Source organism: Notolepis coatsorum (assembly GCF_963971535.1).
Source record: "Notolepis coatsorum genome assembly, chromosome: 6".
Lineage (NCBI taxonomy): Eukaryota > Metazoa > Chordata > Actinopteri > Aulopiformes > Paralepididae > Notolepis > Notolepis coatsorum.
The window spans coordinates 173,265,318-173,289,759 of NC_140170.1; the positions used below are offsets into that span (position 1 = coordinate 173,265,318).

Sequence of the window (24,442 nt, forward strand, 5' to 3'; positions counted from 1 at the left end):
ATACAGTGTTGATGGAATATTTAGCAGGGCTGTGCAATTGAGCAGTAATGTGCAAAAATTACGAACAAGTATGTATTCGAGCTACTAAGTTGGAAAAACCTGGATGCTCATGCTAAAGTCAGTGAGTGGCCATGTTGAAATTACATCAATGGTTGAGACGTCGTAGTTGGTGTCCCGCTTTATTTGATTTTTCCTAGTAGAAAGTCAGATTTTTTAAATTATTAACAAGTGTGTCCGACTCTCACCTTGAAACTGCACGGACTATAACGTATATCATACCAGTTAGGGTACCTTGTCCTTATGTTCAAGTTTCTCAAGTTTCAAGTTTCTTTAATAGTTGTCATACAGAAGTACAGAATACTTTTGTACAAAATGCTTCTTACTGTTGCGCTCCAGAGACTGTGCATGACAAGGTAAGTATGAAATAAAAACATAGTAAAAATTAGAAGTAAAAAAAGAGGTCACAGTGTTCAGTTTAGACATATGTACAATGTTCGTAGACGTAGTTACCATACAATATACAATACTGTGCAGTGTACTAATATACAATACTATATAGTGCAAGGCATAAATGGACGAGGTGCAGTTTAGGTACAATTCACAGTAGGTGTACGAGTTGTAGTGCAAATCCTTTATCAATAAATATAAAGTGTAAGTGTGTTTGTGTGATCTAAAGTGTGGAGAGTGGGTGCTGCAGTGTGTTGTTGTTTGAGTGAGTGTGTGCGTGTGGGTGTGTGTGCTGTGTGCATTTGATGGTTGTTGCATAGTGATTATTGTTCGTTTAGCGATTATTGTTCGTTTAGCAGCCTGATGGCCTGGGGATAGAAGCTCCTTCTGAGTCTTTCTGTGCTCGCCATAAGACTCCGGTATCGCCTGCCTGACGGCAGCAGTTCAAAGAGGCAGTTGTTCGGGTGGCTCGAGTCCTTAATAATTCTCTTAGCCTTCCCCTTGCACCGCTTGTTGTAAATGTTCTGGAGGGTGGGAAGCCCCCCTCTAATTGTGCGTTCGGCTGAGCGTGTCACTCTTTGTAGTCTGCTACGGTCTTGTGCAGTGCTATTCCCAAACCAGGAGGTGATGTTGCCGGTCAGGATGCTCTCTATTGTACATGAGTAGAAGTTCCTAAGGATCTTCTGACTGACTTGGAACTTCCTTAGGCGCCTGAGGAAGTAGAGGCGTTGTCGTGCCTTCTTCACAACACTGTCAATGTGTGTGGTCCATGTCAAGTCCTCGGATATGTGGGCTCCGAGGTACTTGAAACTGTTCACTCTCTCAACTGGTGCCCCGTCGATGCTGAGGGGGCTGTAGTCCTTGACCCCCGACCTCCTGAAGTCCACAATCATCTCTTTTGTTTTGCTGACGTTCAGGGAGAGGCAGTTCTCCTGACACCACTGTGACAGGTTCTCTACCTCTTCCAGGTAGGCCCTTTCGTCGTTGGCAGAGATCAGGCCCACCACTACTGTGTCATCAGCAAATTTGATGATGGTGTTGTTGTTCCGCTGTGCTACGCAGTCATGTGTGTACAGGGAGTAGAGGAGTATACTGTACCTGTGTATACTTGACTTACATAGTATATTCAGATTGTATGTGTTATTGACCATATTTATTGTAACATAATATAACTGATAGGGCATACAGACCTCATCTGCACCTTTGATTACACTGCCTACTTGCTCTTATGCTTATATTCAGAGTTAATTATATTGTTTACACTGCTTATTATTACTGTACTATAATTGCCTATATTTATGTATTTTACTATTACTACTATTCTACCCCCCACCCCCTCCTAATGTACAGTCTCCTCCCCATCATATGTATATATTCTCTGTTAGGATCTATGGGTAACAGTACTTTATATTTGCATATCATATATATCACAAATGTAATGTAACAGTACTCTATATACCTGTATGTCCCTATGCCATAAATGTCATGATGTCATGTATGTTGTGTATGTCATAAATGTCACTGATTTGAAAATGGGGGACCCTGATGTAAACAAGACAAACGTCTTTCTCTGGTCTGCATCCCCTTAACAATTGTGTGTATTGAGCCGTACTGTATTGTACCCATTCTGCAATCTGTTAAATAAAGTTTTCATTCATTCACCCCCCTCCCCCATGCTGCTATGACGCCTGAATTTCCCCAAGGGGATCAATAAATGAATATCTAATATCTTATCTTATCTCCATGGATCGGATGCATAGAAGAAAACATAGAAAAGATCAAATTAAATATATATATATATATTATGCTAAAAATCTCCATTTCATTTACATTTTTCCAGGGCTTGTAGTATATACGTAATAAACTAGAAGGTCTGAATTTCTGACCTCCAAGTTATGATCAATGATGATTAGGATTATGATGAATTGAAAATGGGGGACCCTGATGTAAACAAGACGAAAGTATTTCTCTGGTCTGCATTCCCTTAACAATTGTGTGTATTGAGCTGTACTGTATTGGGTAAAACAGAGTCCATTCTCTTCGGATCAAATAACAAACTCAGCAAGACCGACGGCTTCTCAGTTACAGTGGGTGACAATATTGTCACAAGGAAAGATGAAATTACATACCTAGGTTCCATCCTAGAGGCAAATCTTTCCTGTGACAAAATGGCATCCAAGCCAAGGTAATAAAAAAAGTCAACCAACGAACTAGATTCTTGTACCGGATCTCCTCTCTGGTAAACAAGAATACCCTGAAGACTCTGGCAGGAGCACTCATTCAAGGGTACTACGACTATGCTTGCACCTCATGGTACCAAAGCACCTCAAAGGCGCTAAAAACAAAATTACAAACATCACAAAACAAACTGGTCAGACTTCTACTTGACCTTACCCCTAGAACCGACCTCACCCCTGCCCACTTTGACAACCTAGGATGGCTTAGAGTAGACAACAGAGTACAGCAACTTGCAATGGGCCTGGTCTACAAGATACACTATACGACTAAGGTACCCATGTACATGTCAAAATACTTCCCAAAGGTCAGTGAATACCACGACCACATCACCAGAGGGAGCTCCACAAATCATGTTAAACCCAGATTCACCTCAAACAAGGGACTAAACACGTTTCGCAATTAAGCCACATCAACGCCCTACCCAAAGCTGTAAAGGAATGTGAATCCCTACCCACATTCAAAACCGCTCTTAAAGAGCACCTACGGGAGGCTGCAATTCGAAACTGGCCACCGTAATGTCCAAACCCCCCCACCCCCACCCCCTCCTAATAGACAGTCTCCTCCCCACCGTATGTATATATTCTCTCCCCACCGTATATTTTTCTACCACCCACCCACCCCCTCCTAATGTACAGTCTCCTCCCCACCGTATGTATATATTCTCTCCCCACCGTATGTATATTTCTCTCCCACCCACCCACCCCCTCCTAATGCAGTCTCCTCCCCACCGTATGTATATTTCTCTCCCACCCACCCACCCACCCCTATGGGTAACAGTACAGTACTGTATATTTGCATATGTCACAAATGTAACAGTAAATACCTGTATGTCATGTCATGTATGTCCCTATGCCATAAATGTCATGTATGTTGTGTATGTCATAAATGTCACTATGAATTGAAAATGGGGATTGATTGATTGATTGAAAAGTTTATTAACAGATTGCAGAATGGGTACAGTACAGTACAGCTCAATACATACAATTGTTAAGGGGATGCAGACCAGAGAAAGACTTTCGTCTTGTTTACATCAGGGTCCCCCATTTTCAATTCATCATAACATATATGACATACATGACATACAGATAGACAGTACTGCTACATCTATACATTTATGACATATCAGATTTGCAAATACAGTACTGTTTGTGATACAAAAGTGTCCAGAAAAGGAGTGTATACATTTGGCGTAGAAACTGTACATTGGAGGAGGTTGGATGTGTGGGGTGGGGTTGGGTGGGTTGGGTGAGGGCTGTACATTGGAGGTGGGGGGAGGGGGGGGGGGGGTTGGGTAGGGGACACACACACATTTTACACTGTACATTGGAATATTGACAAAGCCTTACTTGGTAATTTACTGTACAACTAGGTTAGGACATTTGTAGGGGCCAGTTTCGAATTGCAGTCTCACGTAGGTGTTTTTTGAGAGTGTTTTTGAAAGTGGGTTGGACCCTGATGTAAACAAGACCAACGTCTTTCTCTGGTCTGCATCCTCTTAACAATTGTGTGTATTGAGCCGTACTGTGTATTGTTAATTTTTACCCATTCTGCAACCTGTTAATACAATTTTCAATCAATCAATCAATCGAATGTAGCCTGCGTCATCGTCTCGGCTCTCGCGGCGCCAGGCGGCTCTGCTCCGACATTTCGTGAGACAGACCACAGTCACCAGAGAGAGAGAGCACACCGGGGCGAAGCCAGAAGTCACAGAACCTATTAATGAATAAAAGATCTGTTTATTGACAGATATCTCGGTAAGGAACCACAAGAGGCACAAAGTAATGCACATAAAATGCCGAACTGAACAGAAACACTGACACTCTTTCCATGCATTTGGCCAGTTGGTTAGCATCTTTAGCAACACAAAGCCTTGCTAACCTATAGCTAGCTAGTCCAGCTAACCAACGCACTGGTCTCATTTAAATTTTGCGCTAATAATAACAACAACGAGTTATATCTCTGAGTGCTGTTGATACTCAAGCTAGTTGTTAAAATGCTCATAGGTGTTGTTAGGTGTGTGTGTGTACCTAGCTAGCTAATGTGTTCGCAAAGCGATGGTTTAAAACAATGTGTTGTTAATGGTAGTTAGCCTAGCTACCGTTAGCTCCACAGCCGAAGATGGCTGCAGAGTAAACTGGGCCACTGTGTCAGCAGAGCTCTGCTGCAGGAGGGGAGTTCGGGGCCATTTTAACAGTCCCCTTGATTTAGTTTGGACTTGAAGGTTGGAAACATTTCAGCTTTGGAATGTTTTACCCAATGTTTCTGGACAGTTGAGTCTGCATTAGTGTGGCCATGCGTTGCAGGGTTGGTCTCTCGCCCCCTGTTAGTAGGTGGTGGTGCAGCTGCATAAATAGAGAATGAATGGGGAAGATCTACAGTTAAGGTTAGCCTAGCCTACATGTTATTAATATTTTCCCTCCTACTGGTACTGTACTAATACAAATATTACGTGTCTGAGAATAATACGATTTTCTTCTCTGGTTTCTAGCTTTGGGAGAGAGCTGTCATGTTTATAGAATTTAATTAAATTATTTAAATTAAACTCACAAACACTGTTGTGGTGGCCCAAATTAATATATTATTGTTTACAAACAAAGGGTATTATCATGATGATGTTTGGAGGACACACTACTACACCAATCATTTCTAATGGTGGTCCCCAGTTCCCCTCGATTTCTATTTTGTACTGTTCTTTTGACCTGACCTTTTCCTCGAACATTATTTCTAATTTTCTACCAAGTATCTGCAGACAGCAGTGTTGGTCTAGCTGTCGGTGCTTTTTTTAACAGCTGTGTAGTCGGCCTAGGTGGTGGCTGTGCGACTTCTACTGATTTTGCTGTTTATTCTGCTTCAAATCTATAATGTTAAACCAGGGATTGATTACATGTCTCTGCGTGTCCCCATTGAATGGAATATATGGGTCTGTGCTGTCTCCCCATCTGAAATGATTCGTTTTTCATTAGTACAGATGTGATGAGCTGTTGAGAGCTGAGGCCTCTGCTGGGTTTTTGGTCTTGGTTCCTTTGTGTTTATGTGGTACCTTGTGTTCCTAATCTCTATAATTTTGGCTTTTTCAGGATGTGAACTAGTTTTGGCTTTTGCAGGATGCGAACTAGTTTTCTATCAGCAGCTCAGTTGGCTGACTGGTGCTGTTGGTGTTTTGCTTGGTCTTGTCATCCTGTCACGTCTGTACTATAGACAGACACTGCTGTATAGCTTTGTGTGAGTCCTCTACTCCAGATTGATCTCGGAATGGATCATGATGGCTTCCTGTTTTTGGGTGGACTTTGGTGTTGGATGATTTCTGTAAACTTCTGTGTTTAATGTGTATGGATGGATTTAGTGGTTTGAGCTGCAGATTGCAGTCATGGTTTTTTTTCTATGACTACTGGGGATTCTCTCCCCGCTTCTCTGTTCTCTGCTGTTTGTTACTGCTGCTGTTCAGAACAAGCCTCTCATATGGACAAGCTTTGTCTTTGGGTTTTTAAGCACAAATGAAAGGTATCAGCACTGGCAGCGTGGTTGGAATGTTGCTTTCAAAATGTAAGCCGTCTCACATCACAGATTACCCTCCCCTGTTTTATTAAACGGACATATAATGTTGGTGTTCTGGTTGCTCTCTGTTTATTGCATCGTGGATACTCCAGGCTTGTTGAGTTTGTGAGCATCTTGACTTAACTAGGGCAAGTTGCTTTTATGAGTCCACACCTATGGAGAAATCACCATTGTTTGCATAGGTGAACTGTTGGGTTTTTGTCTTTTGATTAATTTATTCTCCTCTATTACCTCCTCCATCCCTGTTTCAGGAGATCTAAGTTTATATTGGTCCTGACGCTAAGCCTTTGTAAGGAAGCTGAACCCGTAGCTCACCTACAGAAGAGACTGCTGTTTGTTCTCTATCCATTCATTCATTAGTCAGCTGCTTGTTGTCGGTGTAGCAGTATATTAATGTGCTGCTTGTTTGAACTGTCGACAGGAACCATCCACATGGCTTTACGTACTGGTGTTCTGCTGCTGTGCCGCTGTTGTACTCTGCCTGATCAGACCATAATGATGATGCTACTGCTAATTGCTGATCTTCTGTGCTGTGCTGATTTGATGTCATGTGTTGCCAGACACATGTTTATCCTGCTGTCCAGGTGGTTCTGGTTCACTAGGGATGGTTGTTTACCCTGCTGTCCAGGCGGTTCTGGTTCAGTAGGGATGGTTGTTTACCCTGGCCTGCTGTCCAGGCGGTTCTGGTTCAGTAGGGATGGTTGTTTACCCTGCTGTCCAGGCAGTTCTGGTTCAGTAGGGATGGTTGTTTACCCTGCTGTCCAGGCGGTTCTGGGGCTTTAGCAGGGAAGCTGATGCTGCTGTGGATCACTAGTTAAACCTAATCAGTTGGCCTAGGATGAAGCCTCGAGAGAAGGTGAACAAGACTGCTGTGTAGTAGTGTTGTCACGATACTGGAATTTCGACTTCGATACGATACCTTGAAAAGTATCGATACTTCGATACCATTTCGATATAAAAAAAAAATATATATATATATATATATATTTTTTTATAAACAAATTTAGCTTTTGTTGCAGGTTGATTCTCCTCAGCTTCTCTCTGGTACTATAAGAGAAGATAAATATAACACTTTTAAAACCCTTTGTTTATCTTTAGATCACATATTTAAAAATAACTGTTCATCTCACTTCAATCATTTTAATTGCAGATGCAGAACATGGTATTTTCTCAAGCAGACGGATGTAAACACTGTAATCTGTGTTGCATGTACCTGACAAACTGAACTGTTTGTATTACAGTTAGTAACAGTTTCGATTTTTATTTAAAGATAACGAGAGAGAGAGAGAGAGGCTATGCTCGGAGCATTTTAGTAACGTTACATTTTCAACAAGATTGCTGCTATTTAAACACTTCATGGAAACGGGGTAACGTTAACCTTATGTCGACTGTAGTATTGTATGACCTCGACATAACGTTTAAACGTTAACGTTACTCCGTTTCCATGCAGTAATTGTAAAAGTGGCCAGCTAAGCTAACGGAGCTAACGGCTAGCAGTAGCTAGCTCTAACGTTACAACGAATCAGCTGTTGATATTATGCGCCATCAGTAGACAACGTATCATGTATTAAACTAGAGTTAATGGTTTAATGCTTCAGTCACAGTGACGTTGAAAGAGCAGCTGTCACGAACCTCTCATTTCTTTATGGAGATCCTCGTTGGCACTGCTCTAACACCGCTTGCAAATAGCATTGGGGCAGCTTTAGCTTGCCCTTCATTGTTTACTCAAACCCGAAGTACCTCCAAACAGCACTTCTGCTGTTTTCTTTATCCACAAGCACAAGTTGCGGAGGCTCTGCATTTGCCATGATCTTCAGCTAAAAATTTTATTTACAAACTGAAGACTGCTCTGAGGGGGAGGGCTGGACTCGGAGCAGGCGGAGGGGCAAGCGTGCTCTGAACAGCGCGTCAACAACTTGAGGTAGAACACTCGCCAGCTGGTACCGATACTGCAGAAAGTATCGGTATTTCGGGAAATTAGTATCGAAGCCGTTTTAAATATTAAGTATCGATATGTATCGATACTTCGATATTTTTGACAACACTACTGTGTAGTTTGCCTCTTGTTGGCCTCCTTAAAGCTTTAGTCGCTGTGTCTTCCTCTAATTTATGGTTGTTTTTGTTTTGTATTTCAGATATAGCCCTACTGTTGTGAATCACCTTTCAGTTCAGTGAGTGTCCCTTTCCGCAGGTTGAAGAGCTCTAACTGCAGGTTGTTGTTTACTATCCAGTCCAGACGCTAACCGCAGGTTGCAGAGCTCTAATAGTGGTTCTCAACTGGTCTCGCCTCAGGACCCGTCCCACATTTTTCCTTAGTCATTAAGTCGCGACCCAAATTTCTTAACCACTCTGATTTATTTCACAAGAATATTGTGCAGTAATACACAATCCTTCACGCACTGTTAACACATTGGGCGCCAGCCATTAGCCGGGTCCCGCTGTAGCTATGCCACGTTTTAAAGATAGGAGTGCGTCACCTTGTTTGTAGAGCTATATCTATATTCTATATTATAGCGATGGGGACAATACTATGGTCATTTGTCAGTGACTTTCTTCCGGCCAAGATGCAAAAAAGAGAATTTTTCCATGCATATGTTCGAGTGTTATCCCGATAAGATACGGAGTTAGCTAGGCTAATAACGAATTAGCTAGGCTAATAACAAATTATTACGAATAGGCTAATAAATCAAATATAATTGCTTAGTTAATTGTTTAGCTACAAAGATGACTATCTTTAATTCAGTAATTTATATGTTCGGCGACAAATGCAGCCCGAGCCGCTAGATCCTCGCAAAGTGCAAAAAGTACCGCGACCCACTCAAAATCTCACCAGTTGAGAACCACTGCTCTAATAGACATATCATGTTGTTTACTATCCAGTCCAGAGCCAGACTATCACCCTCTAACCGCAGTTTGTAGAGCTCTAATAGACATATCATGTTGTTTACTAGTATCCAGTCCAGACTACACCTCTCTAACTGCAGGTTGAAGAGCTCTAATAGATGTGGCATGAGGTTTAACACATTGGACGCCAAAAACGAGTATACTCGTTATTGCCCGCCATGCGTTGTGCGCCAGAAACGAGTTAACTAGTTTTTGGGATCAATATTTCATTTTTTTGCCATGGCATTCATAATTCATCCAGCCTCGCTCCGGCACTGCAGCTGGACCCTGTATCTACCAGTATCGGAAATGCCGCCGATACTGCCTAAAATGCTGGTATCGGTATCGGCCGATACACGTAAATTGTAGCCTCCGATCCCATGACGTAATTTATCTCCTGCCGAGTCCTGCGGAGAGTGAGGATTATAAAATGAACGTGTTTTAAAGTGTGATGCTGTTTGTCATTTTAACAGCAGATACACTTTCTTAAATTCCATTGTCCCCGACAGAGCGTGTGACGGGGAGCTCGGACGGGATGTGTTTTGCTGGTGTTATGATAGCATTAGCTGAAAAGCTAGCTAGTTGGAACAACATCCGCCCGTTACATCAAATCAGTTGATCGCCTGTCCTTTCTCCAGGACCTGACACTGTCCGTGACCGTCTATTAACAATAATGCACCCACGGTGAATCGTATTTAAGTTAAGTAGCTACTGACTAGCGTTAGCTGACTAACGTTATCAAATGTCAATGCGGGAAGACGAGCTAGGTCAGCTAGCTTAGCTTGATAACGATACCGTGTCTAAAGTTGGTGCTATTCATAATCCAGCAATAATGGCTGCAGACCTGCAAGCAAAGTACAGCAAGTTCCAAGTGCCAAAGGATAAGAGTCTGAGGCGGAGTCTCAAAAGAGAATGTTGAATATTTATTTTGCATCGAAAATCACAACATCAACGTTCTATCTGCTACTAGCTTATAGACTGGGTAGCGAGTGCAACACCGTCTAATGTCCGTGTGGATCATTGGAGTAGGGTATATCTGCAGTGCTGCAGCCCCATACAATTGATTAATGATACTAATACTAATCTATACAATCACCTGTTGTTGAATAAATACCATTACTTTCTAGTTATTACTAAACAGTATATATAAAACAGTATCTGTAAAAAAAAAATAACAATTAAAAAAAGTATAATTTATATAATTTTCTTTTTTTTTGTATGCACTGGTATCGGATAAGTATTGGTATCGGCCGATACTAGGGGTGGACGGTATACGGTATAAACGGTATGAATTTGCTCTACGGTATGGATTTTGACTATACCTTGTAACCGGTAGAGCAGCTCTAAAATAGCAATGACGTCATGTAACCACAGCGCGACTATTTCACTCGCATTTGCCCCTAAAAATAGATAGAATTAGTCATAGATAATAGATATGTGCAAACTGGAAAAAGTTATTTAGGAGGCTTCGCGCAGTGGGTGTGTCAACACGCAATTGTCATTTCATAATAAACACATATCACCGCGGCGCACAGCAAGTTTCAATTTCAGTTCCTGGCATTTTTAACCAGTGGAGAAAGGTAAGATATTTCCCTATCGTTTTTCTTATATGAATTATTCTACGTTAATAAAACATACCTGGTGATCAACTACAGTTTGCTGTGAACATTATGATGTGTAGTGTTCTGACGGCTGGGCAGCGCGAGCTGGATGTTGGATTTTGCGCGAAGCATATGCAGCTGCAGAGCCGCAGAATCCACCATAACCCACCCATCTGTACCGGCACCGTGCAGTACTCCAATTCAGCCATTGGCAATTCAACTGTTGGGTGGGGGGCGCTGTTGAGCGGTCCCCAGATAGAGCCTTAAAACAGCTGAATCTGCTGCTCTGCAGTGACATACTCTTTGCAAATAAGTCGTTGCGAGGTGGAGAGAGTCATCACGCAAACCCACGATAATGTTGCCGTCTCTCCCAAATTTCTCAGTTCTTCGCTTGATATAATTAATACAAATGTCCAATATAACGGAATTCGTTAGCTCATAAAAATGTGATTATAACAGACTGCTGTTTATTAATGTTGGGGCGACTGCCCACAGACACCCATTTGATTTAAAGTCGGCAGCAGCACGGAGTCTCTGGACTTATTTTATTTGGAATATAATATACGCAAAAGTAGCCTAGTTTTAAGTTAAAATATTATAAATCTACATGCCTTGAGGATGTCATTATTTATATAGCCTGCCTATCAGGCAAAAAAAATAATTCGAACAGAAACACTGATACCGTGATATATACCGTTACCGTCTATGCTTCAAATTATACCGTGATATACATTTTAGACCATACCGTCCACCCCTAGCCGATACCCAAAGCTTAGGTATCGGAATTGGATCGGAAAGGAAAAAATGGTATCGGAACATCTCTAATTGCAACGCCTCAATACCGCCGCCTGGTGGATGTCGGGCGAGTTACACTCGCGAGTTACATTCCTCCAGCAGTAATATCTTGTAGCGTGGGTCTAGATACACACTCGAGTGCATGGGATCGCTTTAGAAACGCAATAATCAATATGATTTCGGCGTTTATTGCGTCATACAAACGGGAAATGGATCTAGCAGATTGACGTCAAATAATTGGAATATTTTTCCTCCAGTCTCATTGGCGAACGGTAAGAGGAATGTAACGTTATTTTCAGCCCGATTGTTTATTCATTTCAAGGCAATCCATCTGATCAATGTATCAACCCATAGTAAGAAAAGACGCTACTGACGATCAAGGAATTATAAACGACCCCCCCCCCCTTTCCTTTCCCTCACAATGAAGCATAATGTATACCGATCATATACATTTGAATTTTTAATATAGCGTGTACAGGGACCGAAACTAAAGCCCGCCGCCCGCCAGGGGCGGGCTGTTTTTACCTTTGGCGCATGACACTTAGAGGGCTGCCCGCCGTGTGGCGTGTAGACGTGTAGTTCATAACTTCATAACGATACTCTTGTGCGAGTACAGATTATAGCCGCTCGTCTTTTTTTTCTCCGCCGCGAGATCGTTAAAAAACTACAAGTCCCACATCGCACTAGGTCCAATCACAGTAGAGTGACGTGACTGGTTTCACGAGAAAAAAAGCAAATGACCAATCGGAAGCTATTTGGCTTGTTTACTTCCATCTGCTCTAGTCTATATCGGACCTCCAAGAGTCTAACGTTACTGTTTAAACAATGACCCAGTCAACTATTCACTTTTAGTTTAATACATGACGAGGCATTGTCTAACGGTATCTAGCTGGCTAGCTACTGATAGCTGCTGATATCAACAAATGCTCCAGCAATAGTCTACTCGAGTGCATAATACCTCCGGTCCCTCGTTAGCTAGCTTAGCTAGCTCACGTTGATCCATATGTCCCAGTAAACTAAATTGTCTTAACGTTATCTACCGGGCTAGCAGTAGCTACAGATAGCTCCTGATATCAATGTCTTATAACATTGATTGAATGCGTATTCTAGCTGAGGGCATGTTGTATGTGATTTGACAAAAGAACGGTAACGTTATAAATAGGTCCAGCTGCATCGCCGGAGAATCCTTGCATGCTGAATGTAGGGTCTAGCTGAATATAGGGTCTAGCTGCAGGGCCGGAGAATCCTTGCTGGAGCTGGAGGCTACTCAAGTATACACACAGACAGTGGAGCTGTTTGCAGATAGCAAGCATTTTGACTTATTGCGTGGTGGCGATGTCTCGCAGATAATACAACTACAAGTATGATTATATAATATATATTTTATTTAAAAAAAATTTTTTTTATATAAAATATATATATATATTTTTTTAATCAAATTTTTTTTGGCAGGTAAGAAATATGCTTGGCGGGTAGACTCTTCCCATCTACCCGCCACTGGCCGGTGAGTCAAAAAGTTAATTTCGCTCCCTGAGCGTGTATAGGAAAGAAACGCCAATCGATAATCTATCATATGCGTCAGGGCCTATAACTCGCGTTTTAGGAAATACTGCAGAAAACCTTAAAACATACTTATATTCTCGACGGTACTAACACAACAATGTATGAATGAAAAAATATAACGTTCCCACATCCGGAACGATAGATACCCGTGTATATGCAGCTGTTTGTGATATCATTAGGGATGGATACCTTTCACATTTGAACCGATACCGGTACCGATACCGGTACCTGTGAATCGATACCGGTACCCAACAGTACCTTTTTTCCGGTACTTTAGTCTCTAAAAATTGTATCTACCTACCTCAGTTGTAAAAATCCAAACTTAATATTTAATAAATAAATAATGTATTATTATTACTTTATTATTATTTACATCTTACTAATGTAAAGTATTTTACAACTGATTAAACAAACAAACAATCTAGCAGCAATGAACTACGCTGCTGCTGATTGAGTATTCTAGCAGTTATTTTTGCTCCACCCCCGCTTGGAGAAGACTCGCTCTGCGGTGTGTGTGGCTTGTTGTTTACCGACGTCACATCCTCTACTCTTCTGTCCTGACTGAGTTGTGCCGGCTTGCACTGTAGCCCTAGGAGCTAACGTTATGTCCGACGGTTAGCTTAGCTAACGTCAGCTTAAGAACGTCAAATGGGTTACAAATATGTGAAACTATGGAAGGAGTAAGCCGACCGCTAAAAATAAAACCCACCGTGGCAGTGCGAGCACATAGCAAAAGAACTGGCTACAGTAATATGATGCTGGGCTGTAGTGATCAGTTGTTCCGTGTGGCGCAAGTATGTAAAAAAAGAAAAACAGAAACAACACGTTTGTCATCTGTAGTAAATAAATGAAGCTGGAATCCATTTGTGACCATGAACAGAGCCAGTGTCCCATTGTGTCCCGGATTCAATCTCCTCTCTAAAGACGCTCCGTGGCTAGGCTAACAGCCATGTCAGACAGAGCAGATGTGGAAACTGAGCTACACTTTCTAACAACCTGCCCACTACCAAGATAGATATCGGAGACATATACTCCCCAGTCCCCATGAATTGCAAACACCCAAAGAGAGTTTGAAAACATGTATTGTGCCTTAATGTGCGGTTTCGTTTTTGCGGTCAACAAAACGTGACGTCATTGGATTATTTTTTTTGCGCATAGTACCGAAAGTTGGCACCGGTGGATCTCACGTGAATCGATACTCTGTAGTACCGACGTGTTTCGGTAGGTACCTTTAAAAGTACCGAATTCGGTACCCATCCCTAGATATCATGCCTTAAATTGTCCCTTGCAGGACTAATAAAGTTTTTTGAATTGAATTGAATACCCGATGTTGAATGGGCCATAGTAATGTCGATGTAGCTATAATATTTAAAAAGTTATAGCCCTGCAAAGAAGGTAAACATCTCCATAGGGTTACAGCATTGGCAGACTGGGCATAAGGATGGGTACAATGCCTGGCAGACAATGTGTTAATACCCAGGCATAGTCTTTCTCTGCTACAGTGCCGGATGAGAGGCCTGTTGTCGATTTAGCCTTCATTTATTATCCGGTTAAAGTGTTTTCTTGTTGAGGTTTTAAGGTCTGCTTATGTATGCCTTGTTGTAGATCTTTCTTGTTCACCAAGTGTAGCTGAATGTTTCTTGTCTCCAAGTAGGAAGCCAGTATTATTTTGTGTTGATCGATCTGTTGATACGACGCGTTTTCAGAGGTTTTATCAAAGCCCTGTTTAGTTATCTCAACCAAAACACATTTATTTCTACATGATCAAACATATTTTCAGGTACATTTCAAAATTCGTTAACTCATTCAGCGCCAGGGATTAGCCTGGTCCCGTTCTAGCTATGCCACGCTTTAAAGATAGGAGTGCGTCACCTTGTTTGTAGAGCTATATCTATATTCTATATTATAGCTATGGAGACAATACTATAGTCATTGGACAGTGACTTTTTTCCGTCGAACATGCAAAAAAGAGATAATTTTTTCATGCATATGTTCGCACGCTATCCCGTGGTGAATATAAGTATAGTTTAGGAGTGATCCGGGATAATTCCTGACAAGCTGAGTTATTAAGCGCTACGTGTATTCTACTATAAGCATTGGCGTTTCTTGCCTGGACACGCTACTATTTCCAGTATTAGATATCTGGGAGTCGGACCAGCCTAAACATTATTTTCGGGAACAAAGGCATTTGTTCCGAAAGTTTCATCACTGATGCTTGAACTGTGTGAGCTTAGTGAAACAAAGTGTAACATCTCCGGTCTCTCTTTCTTCATTGTTCTTTTCTGTTCTTGAATGTACTGTAGCGATGGAGGCTCTCCCAGCTGTTACCTGGCTACAGGGGGCGAAACTAGAGCCCGCCACCCGCCATTGGCGCTCAGTTTTTACGTTTGGCGCCTCCCACTGAGAGGTCTGCCCGCCGTGTGGCGGGCAATCAAATAGTCATGTGAAAACCGAAAATCATGATCCAATTCTGAGCGGAGTTCTCACTCGCTGTCTCAGCACAGACATTGCTGCTCCTACCCCTCCCGCACCTGTTTCTGTATGCTGCTGCATGTAAACAGAGGCTATTGCCTCGGACAGTCACTGTGACTGACGTTAGTCTAGTCAGAGGGACCTCCGTGAGCTAATGTTAGCTACTGTTACAGCTGGCTAGCTACTGATAGCTCCCGACATCAACAACTGCTCCAGCAAGTGTCCAGTGCATAATACCTCCGTTGGCTAGGTAGCTCATGAGCCCACGTTAGCTCACTAGTCACTACGAAATATCCCAGTAAACTAAATAGTTCAGAGGCGTTGTCCCAACACCATCCAGCAGTAGCTACAGATAGCTCCTGACATCAATGTCCTACAACATGCGTATTCGAGCCCCTGGCTTACATCGCATGAGGGCTGCTGAATAGGGTCCAGGTGCAGCGCAGGAGAATCCTTTCATGCTGAATGTAAGAGTTTAGGGTCCAGCTGCAGCGCCGGAGAATCCTTGCTGGAGCTGGAGGCCACTCGAGTATACACACAGACAGTGGAGCTGTTTGCAGACAGCGAGGTGGCGATGTCTCGCAGATAATACAACTACAAGTATGATTATATAATATATATATTTTATTAAAAAAAAAATTTTTTTTATATAAAATAATTATAATTTTTTTAATAAAAAAAAAGTTGGCAGGTAAGAAATATGCTTGGCGGGTAGATTCTTCCCATCTACCCGCCACTGGCCGGTGAGTCAAAAAGTTAATTTCGCCCCCTGCCTGGCTTGCTAGCGAGCTGTATGTACCCAGCATGTCACTCAGCGGTGTGACGGTTAATAGGGTCCCCTCTCTCCCAGCTGTTACCTGGCTAGCTAGCGAGCTGTATGTACCCAGCATGTCACTCAGCGGTGTGACGGTTAATAGGGTCCAGGGCTGTACAGTGCGACATATATATCGCACGTGCTACAGCAACAGCGGTCTGTGCGATGAATGGATTTACTTCAGTAGCACTGGTGCGATAGGCATTCGGTTCATATTGATACTCTTATTTTGAAAATCCTGTCACAGGTCTCATTTCCGCCTAAGCGCAGTTCCAGTCATGATATATCTGGGCTCCGGCAGTTAGCAACAGTCGGGTTCATATGATACTCTTATTTTGAAAAAACCCATAGCAACTCCGTGATGTCATATCCGCCCCAGACCGCGCTTCTGCCTTCTGCTCTCAGCCGAGCGGAGCGGAGCTGCACAGCAGACTGCGGCTATTTTGCGATCCGAAATAAGTCTGTTTTTATTTTTTCTCACAACGGGTCAAATGCATCTAACACGCTTTGCATCGTCGCCATTCCTTTATGCCCACATCGCCCAAAATGAACGTTACATTAGCATAAGCTAACAAGCTAATCCTGATCAGAGGCAGAGCCATAGAGAATTAGAGACAGTGTGGACTGGGGAAAGGGTGTGTGTGTGTCGAGAGGAGTGGAAGTTTTTTTTTTTTTTTTTATAATTTTTTCTAAAAACTCATAAAATATATTGGGTCGCACCTAAATCGGCAGGGTCGGTCGGCAACCTGAAACCAACTATTAATTTTGTTAGGCCTAAATATGCGATCGGTGATCGGTGATAATGCTTTATTTTCACCGATCGTCAAAACCGATCTCACTCGCTGTCTCAGTTCTGTCTCAGACACCGGGTGGTGCGGCGTCTGCTCATCCCTCCAGCCCCTCCCGCACGCATGTAAACACGGGTCTAGTCTAGTCTAGTGGGACGGGAGGACGGCGTCTCCCTGAGCTAACGTTACAAAATGACCCAGTCAACTATTCACTTTTAGTTTAATACATGATGAGGCATTGTCTAACCGAACGGTATCTAGCCGGCTAGCTACCGATAGCTCCTGATATCAACAAATGCTCCAGCAATAGTCTAGTAGAGACGTGTATGATACCTGTTAGCTCTCGTTAGCGCAAGTTAGTTCACTGTTCAAAACGAAATGTCCCATTGAACTAAAATATACTAAATATTAACGTTATATATCCGGCTAGCAGTAGCTACAGATAGCTCCTGATATCAATGTCTTATAACACTGATTCGACGCGTATTCGAGCTGAGGGCATGTTGAATGTGATATGACCAAAGCACAGTAACGTTATATCAATAGGGTCCATCTGCAGCGCAGGAGAATCCTTGCCGTAGCTCGAGGCTACTCGAGTATATGGTCCAGGTGCAGCTCCGGAGAATCCTGGCAGTAGCTGGAGGCTACTCGAGTACACACAGACAGTGGAGCTTGTTGCATGGTGGCGATGTCTCGCAGATAATACAAGTACAAGTCTAATTATATAATATATATATTTTATATAAAAAGAAAAATTATATAAAATAATTAAAAAAAAATTTAATAAGGTAAGATAAGATAAGATAAGATATTCCTTTATTGATCCCCTTGGGGAAATTCAGGCATCATAGCAGCATGGGGGGGAGGGGGGGAGGGGTACAGGTAGTAAAACAACACAGTATACAGGTAGTAAAAGACAACACAGGCAGTGTAAACAATTTGATCAATATGGTCAATATAATTTACTATCTGACTAGCTGAGGAATATTCACATTATTCACAGTGTCACATGAGGTGCAGTATGCAAGAGGTAGTGTTATAATTTACTATCTACTGAGTGTACATTAATCAAAGTACCAGGGTAGTCTACTTTGTCCCCCTTGGGTTCCTATAAATCAAACGATCGGTATCGGATCGGTATCGGCCGATATGGCTCACGACGATCTGTGATCGGTATCGGTGGCAAAAAACGTGATCGGGGCATCCCTATAATTTTTATAATTGAATGACTATGACTGCATTTTAGAGCAATGCGGAGATCGCCCCTGTTTTTAACACATGCTGTGTTCATAGGTTTATACTAGGGATGCTCGATATTGGCTTTTTTACCGATACCGATATACCGATATTGTCCAACTCTTAATTTCCGATACCGATATCAACCGATACCGATATATGCAGGGTTTCCCCCCCCAAAAAACTGAATAATTTCAGGTAATTAACATTACATATCTCTTGTCGTGTAATTAACACATTATGCATACTTTGACAATAAATAAAATAATAATTTGTTCTTACTTGCTTGCCTGGGTAAATAAAGGTTAAATAAATGTAAAAAGAAAAAATTCTAAAAAAAAATATTTTCTTTTTAAACCGATATTTTCCAATATCACATTTTGATGCCGATATCGGCCGATAATATCGGACATCCTTAGTTTATACTGTGGGTGAGTTTTGGATACACCGTAGGCAGCTGGTCCGTTGTTCAGGATTAAAACAGAATAATATGAGTCACTAGACACAGAATAAGAGTTCACAAATATGTCTTGTATTTATTGAAAGATCAAAGTCATAATTATATTTTAATTACGTGAGGTGGTTCATGAGCAATTCACAAGACATCAATGACAAGACGGCGGAATATGGTGAAAGATGGCAGGAAGAAGAGAGAAGAATAGTAGGAAATAAGAGAGTAGACGGAAAAGAGGGAAGAAGAGAAGAAGAGAGAAAAGGCTGAGAAAACAGAATAAGAGAGACCGTAGCAGGCGCAGCTAATGCCCTAGCCCTTTACTCTCCTCCGTCAGAATCAGAAAGGTCTTTATTGCCAAGTAGTTTTCACATACAAGGAATTTGATTTGGTCGTTTTCGGTCGGTGCAACATTAACAGACACAATAACGGACAGATAATACAAATAAAAATGTGGAATAAAATGAAATATGAATTAAATTAAAATAGAAGCACAATATAATATAATTATGAAATAAAAATAGGCCAGGGCTGTACAACTGTAAAATAAAAAGGTGGAATAAAATAAAATGAGATATAATAAACTAAATTAAATAGAAACACAATAGAATATAGTATAGTTATAAGTAAAAATAGGCCAAGGCCGTACACAAGATGTGGTATTTTGGGAGTTCCAGTGGCTGGGTAGCATAGAGGTCTACGCACTCTACTGCAGAGACTCTGGGTTCTAATCCAGCGGCCTGGTCCGCTTGGTCAGTCATCGCTACGAACATAATTGGCAGTGTTCACGGGTGGGAAGCCAGTGGGGTATGAGTAGAGCCATATGAAATCCGCGATCACGGAATCGCGGAATTGAGCAATAAAAATGGAATCAACTGTAAATAAAAAAAATAATAAAAAAATTATATATATATATATATTTTTAAATATGTTGTGGGACTTGTACAGCACTTTGTTCAACTTTGTCAGTGCTGTAAAGTTTAAACCTTTTTAAATCTTAGACAAACAAAACACTTTGCTTTCATGAAATATTGTAAGCCGTCATTTGAGGCTTTATAAAAGCAGCACAATGAACACAAATCTGTCAGTGCCGAGTCCGACCTCATCTTAAATAACAAACAGCATTGCTTGTTGTAATTAACAAAGAGAGGCAGAGTTGATTTAGCAAAAAAAATATATATATCATTTATATTTTTATATTTTTTAATAATCAAATTTTATTTTCATATTCGAATCCCATGCCCATCGAACGAAGCTTCGAAGTATTTAAGACAGCCCTATTAAATGGACTGTTATATCTTATTAAATTGTGGACATTTATTCATTCCCACTTATTAGACACTATTTCTGATGGTAAAATGAGCGTACAAAGCAAAATACAGAATTCTGAAATATTAAAACGGAAAAAACGGAATTTGGGAAAAAATAAAATGGAATTTGGAAAAAAATAAAACGGATTTCATATGGCTCTATTAGAGAGTAGGGCTGGGCGATATGGAAAAAAATCATATCGCGATAACGATATGATAATTTTATTTTATTTCTCGATATCGATAATTATCGAATTGTTATAAGTATTAATTTTTTATTTTTTATTTTTTTTAACAACAGATGTATGTTTATTTTGCAGCAATTCTTTGTCATTGCCGCCATCTTTAGTGTTACATCCCCTCACACTCCAGTTCTCAGGCTGCAGCTGGTTTAAAAGCTAAAGTAAACCGGCTTCTCTGCTGGCTGTGGCTCCAGAGGAGTTGAACAGTTCTGGCTCTGCTAGTTTATTTTCGATCTTTTGGCGCTTTTTTGGTGGACAAACCACCGCACATGTGCACTGTGACTCGTGACTGGAGTCTAGTTCTGCTAGCACACATAGCCTACTGTGTACAGACGGTTTCAAAATGTTTTTTTTTTTTTTTTTTTTAAACTTTGACCAGTCAGCTGGTTCTTTTAGCGTTTATCGCTTTTTCATCGCATTCATACTTGGTCAAGTTCGACCGACAGAAGCAGGCTGAAAGGGTTCAGATGGGGGGGAAGACACTCTGGGAAAGGCACGGCTGCCGTCCGGGATTCGAACGCGCTCAGCCCCAGATCCGTGACGAGCACGGTTGTCCACGGCGCTGAAATAGCACTCGCGGTACGTGGTGAGCTACTGGAGCTCCCCTTCAAAATGTATTTTAAATTAGAAAGCAAACAAAATAAATGGACAAGAGAAAAAGAAATCTGAATTTGGTCAGTATTGTCATTTGGACAAGCAAAGCCATTACTTTAAGTTGCAGGCAAGAAAGACAAGTCTGTCCACTGTCTCTGGTTTTAAAACTGCCCTGTTGCAGGTAAAAAAAAAAAAAAAAAAAACGATTTTTCGATTTTTTTTAATTTCGATATTCGATATCGATTATTAAAATATATTGCGATATTTATCGTTATCGTTATATCGCCCAGCCCTATTAGAGAGGTGAGTGTAACGGATGGTATCGTGAAGCGCAGTCAAGAAGGGCTGGGGTGAGTAGTGGTGCTATGGGTTAAACTCACTCTCACATCCTCAAAAGACGCATAGACCCATTACTTAGAAGTGAATTCACCTCTTGGTATAGCGGTCTGTGTTGCTGCCCGCGGTGTGGGAGACCGGGGTTCGAATCTCCCTCTGGGCATCGAAGTTTGAGGTAACGTTGTCACAACCAGGGTTCGAAATTAACAGGGGCTTGGGGCAAAATGTCCTCGAAAATTGACCAAATGCCCTTGACAATCAGTTAAGGGGGGCAAGAAAAGCCCCCGACAGTTTACTAATTATATATATAATTATATATATGCTCTACAGTGCGAGCATTTCCCTCGTATTTGCCCCTAATAATATGTGTGTGTGCGAACCGGAAAAATCATTTACTTGCAGTGTGCGAGACGAGTGAAGATTACAAAACAGCTCTGCTGTTAATAGTTCAGAAACTGGACTGAAATTCAGTTTTTGGGTGGAATGCAAGGAGGGAGGGAGGCGGGGCCCGCTGCGTGTTACAGGGTGCTTGAGAGGTGCACCGTGCGAACGCAGACAGACAGAGAGCTCTGCTCTGCTTTCATCAAGCATGCATAGTGTAACATAATTTACACTGCTATCTTAACGTTAGCAAGCTAAGCATCTGCATAGCGCGACCTGTGTAACGTTAAGTAACTTGTGTTCGGCGGGAAGAAAGACCGTTCCATTTGTAATACAACTCCAAAGAATAACATCCAAATCCAATCCCGATGCGCATTTCCTTCATTCCACAGCGCTGAGCGCGCAACGTATTTCATTGATCGATCTGGCCAGAGCATATACTCACAAACGTTGCGTGTGTGGGGTTTTTCATGTATCAATTTGAAACAAGCCTCTTGACTGTTGGAATTAGGGATGTTAAAAATAAAATAGCTAATAATATTATTCAATATTAGACATTCATTGATCCAGAGGCAACCGGCTATTCGTCTGCTATTTGTAGATATATCAAGACAACAACACAACTTGCCCTCGGGGACAATAATATTTAATCTATTTAGATAAGAGTATGTATGTATTATTTACAGATAATTGAAGGTACCTCAAAACATGAAACCAAGCCATGATGTCACACATCGTGTGTGTGTGTGTGTGTTACTTGAACAATTGTCACTGTGCTCCTAAATTTCTGTGTGCTCCTAAATTTGTATTTAGATTTTATTTATTAACATTTTATTTAGGAGCACATGTGCTCCTTGGGAAAAAGGTTAGCGTAGAGCCCTATATATGGAGACATTAACATGTTATCAAACATAGGGACGAAGACTGTAAAAAAAAGTGTCAACAATGTTTTATAATCTTTATGTTAATTTTCATTATAAAAATGTTGTGCCCCCGAAATACAAAAAAGCCCCCAAAAATCAATTAAGGGGGCAAAAAAAGCCTGTGATTTTTTTTTTTTTTCTAACCCTGGTCACAACCGATACATATATGTACCTCTGCATTTCTCCTTTTTCTTTTAAAACATACATTTTTATTTGCAAATCTTTTTGACTTACATCAACAACATTACAACATTACAATTGACAGACAAAATTAATTATAAGAAAATAACATCTAAAATGAGTAAAAAAAGACATAAATAATAAATAAAAGTAAACATATAGTGAGTGACATGGGGTCATCGGTCCGTTCATAGTTTACCGTAATTCCTCTAATAGTAACCCCGGCTTGTATTTGTTTCAACTGTAGCGGATACCAGGCTTGTATTAGGAGGAGGCATGTATAAGAGAGAGGCCTATATTTCCTAATTTTCAAACAGATCATAATGAATAAATCAACATTTTGTGTCAGTTTGAACCCAGTAAAATGTACTGGGTTCATTTATTGAAACCAAGTACTCTATGAAATATGGTAGTAAACAGTGCAATTACAGGTGGTCAAAAAAAGTAAAATAAAGTAAAATAGTGCAATCACAATACTGGTATAATAATAATAATAACTTCGTTTTATACAATTCTGAGGTAGGCTTACTCTCTTGGTAAACATTAACACCATACAATTATATGGTATTTACTGCACAGCCAGGCCAGCATATAACAACAATAACAAAATATACCCGGCTTGTATTAGGAGGCCGGCTTATAATTGCTTAGCTCAACAGCGCACCCGGTCATTAATAGAGACCCGGTTTTTAATTGAATACCGGTTACTATTAGAGGAATTACGGTATTTACATTTCAATTTATTTTCTTTGTTTCCTTTTCATTATTCTGTGATGTCGTTTCTTTTTTTCCTATATTCCTCGCATTTCTCCTTTTCATTCATTAATCTTCCACCACAGGGTGCTGTCGTAGTGAATCTCATGTTGTCCTTGATATAACATTACATGCATTGACATTTTTCCAGTGAATTTCATTAGTTACATCAATATTGTGCAGTCGGAACCGTCTTATTTTTGCAGGTTAAGTATTTAATGTTCACTATTATTGCCCATTAGGCCACCCACCATGGTGTGGACTAGAAGTATTTTTCACCAAATGGCGAACATTGGAAATACTTATTTTATAAGTACAACACCACTTAGTTCACAATGTTGTTGTAACTAAGATATTTGCTGAAAAATAATTGTATGCCTACATAAATCACGGTGGATGACTTTATGGTTGATCAGATGATGGTGCTGCTGTGTTTTGATATGGCAGAGGTTAGTTATACCAACAAGTACCGAACCAGGTACTATTGCCCAATGGAAAACCAAAGACGGGACGAGCCGGTACCATATAATGGAAAAGGATAAGTGTTATAAAAAATAGTTGCCAACTATTTTTTTCAATTGATTAGTTGGAGTGACAGTGGCTCAGAAAGTAGAGTGGTCGTCTGGTAATTAGAAGGTTCCCGGTTCGATTCCAGCTCCTCCTGGCAGCGTGTCTAAGTGTCCTTGAGCAATACACTTAACCACTAACTGCTCCTGATGAGCCTGTGTGTGAATGTGTGAATTTGAGGCATACGTTGTAAAGCGCTTTGGATAAAAGCTGTTCTATAAATGCAGCACTAATATATATATATATATATATATATATATATATATATATATATATGTACACCGATTGCATTTTCTTATGAGTTTTGCTGAAT

General features: G+C 41.0%; 1 protein-coding gene across 2 annotated transcripts in view; it reads left to right on the top strand.

Moving 5' to 3' along the window:
- The first annotated feature begins 4,331 nt into the window (after positions 1 to 4,331).
- Positions 4,332 to 24,442, top strand: part of cpne1 (copine I) — a 71,557-nt gene continuing 51,446 nt past the window's right edge. For both annotated transcript variants that reach the window (XM_084317597.1, XM_084317595.1), the window contains exon 1: positions 4,332 to 4,439. The gene's annotated coding sequence lies outside the window, so the exon portion shown is untranslated. The remainder of the gene's footprint in view (positions 4,440 to 24,442) is intronic.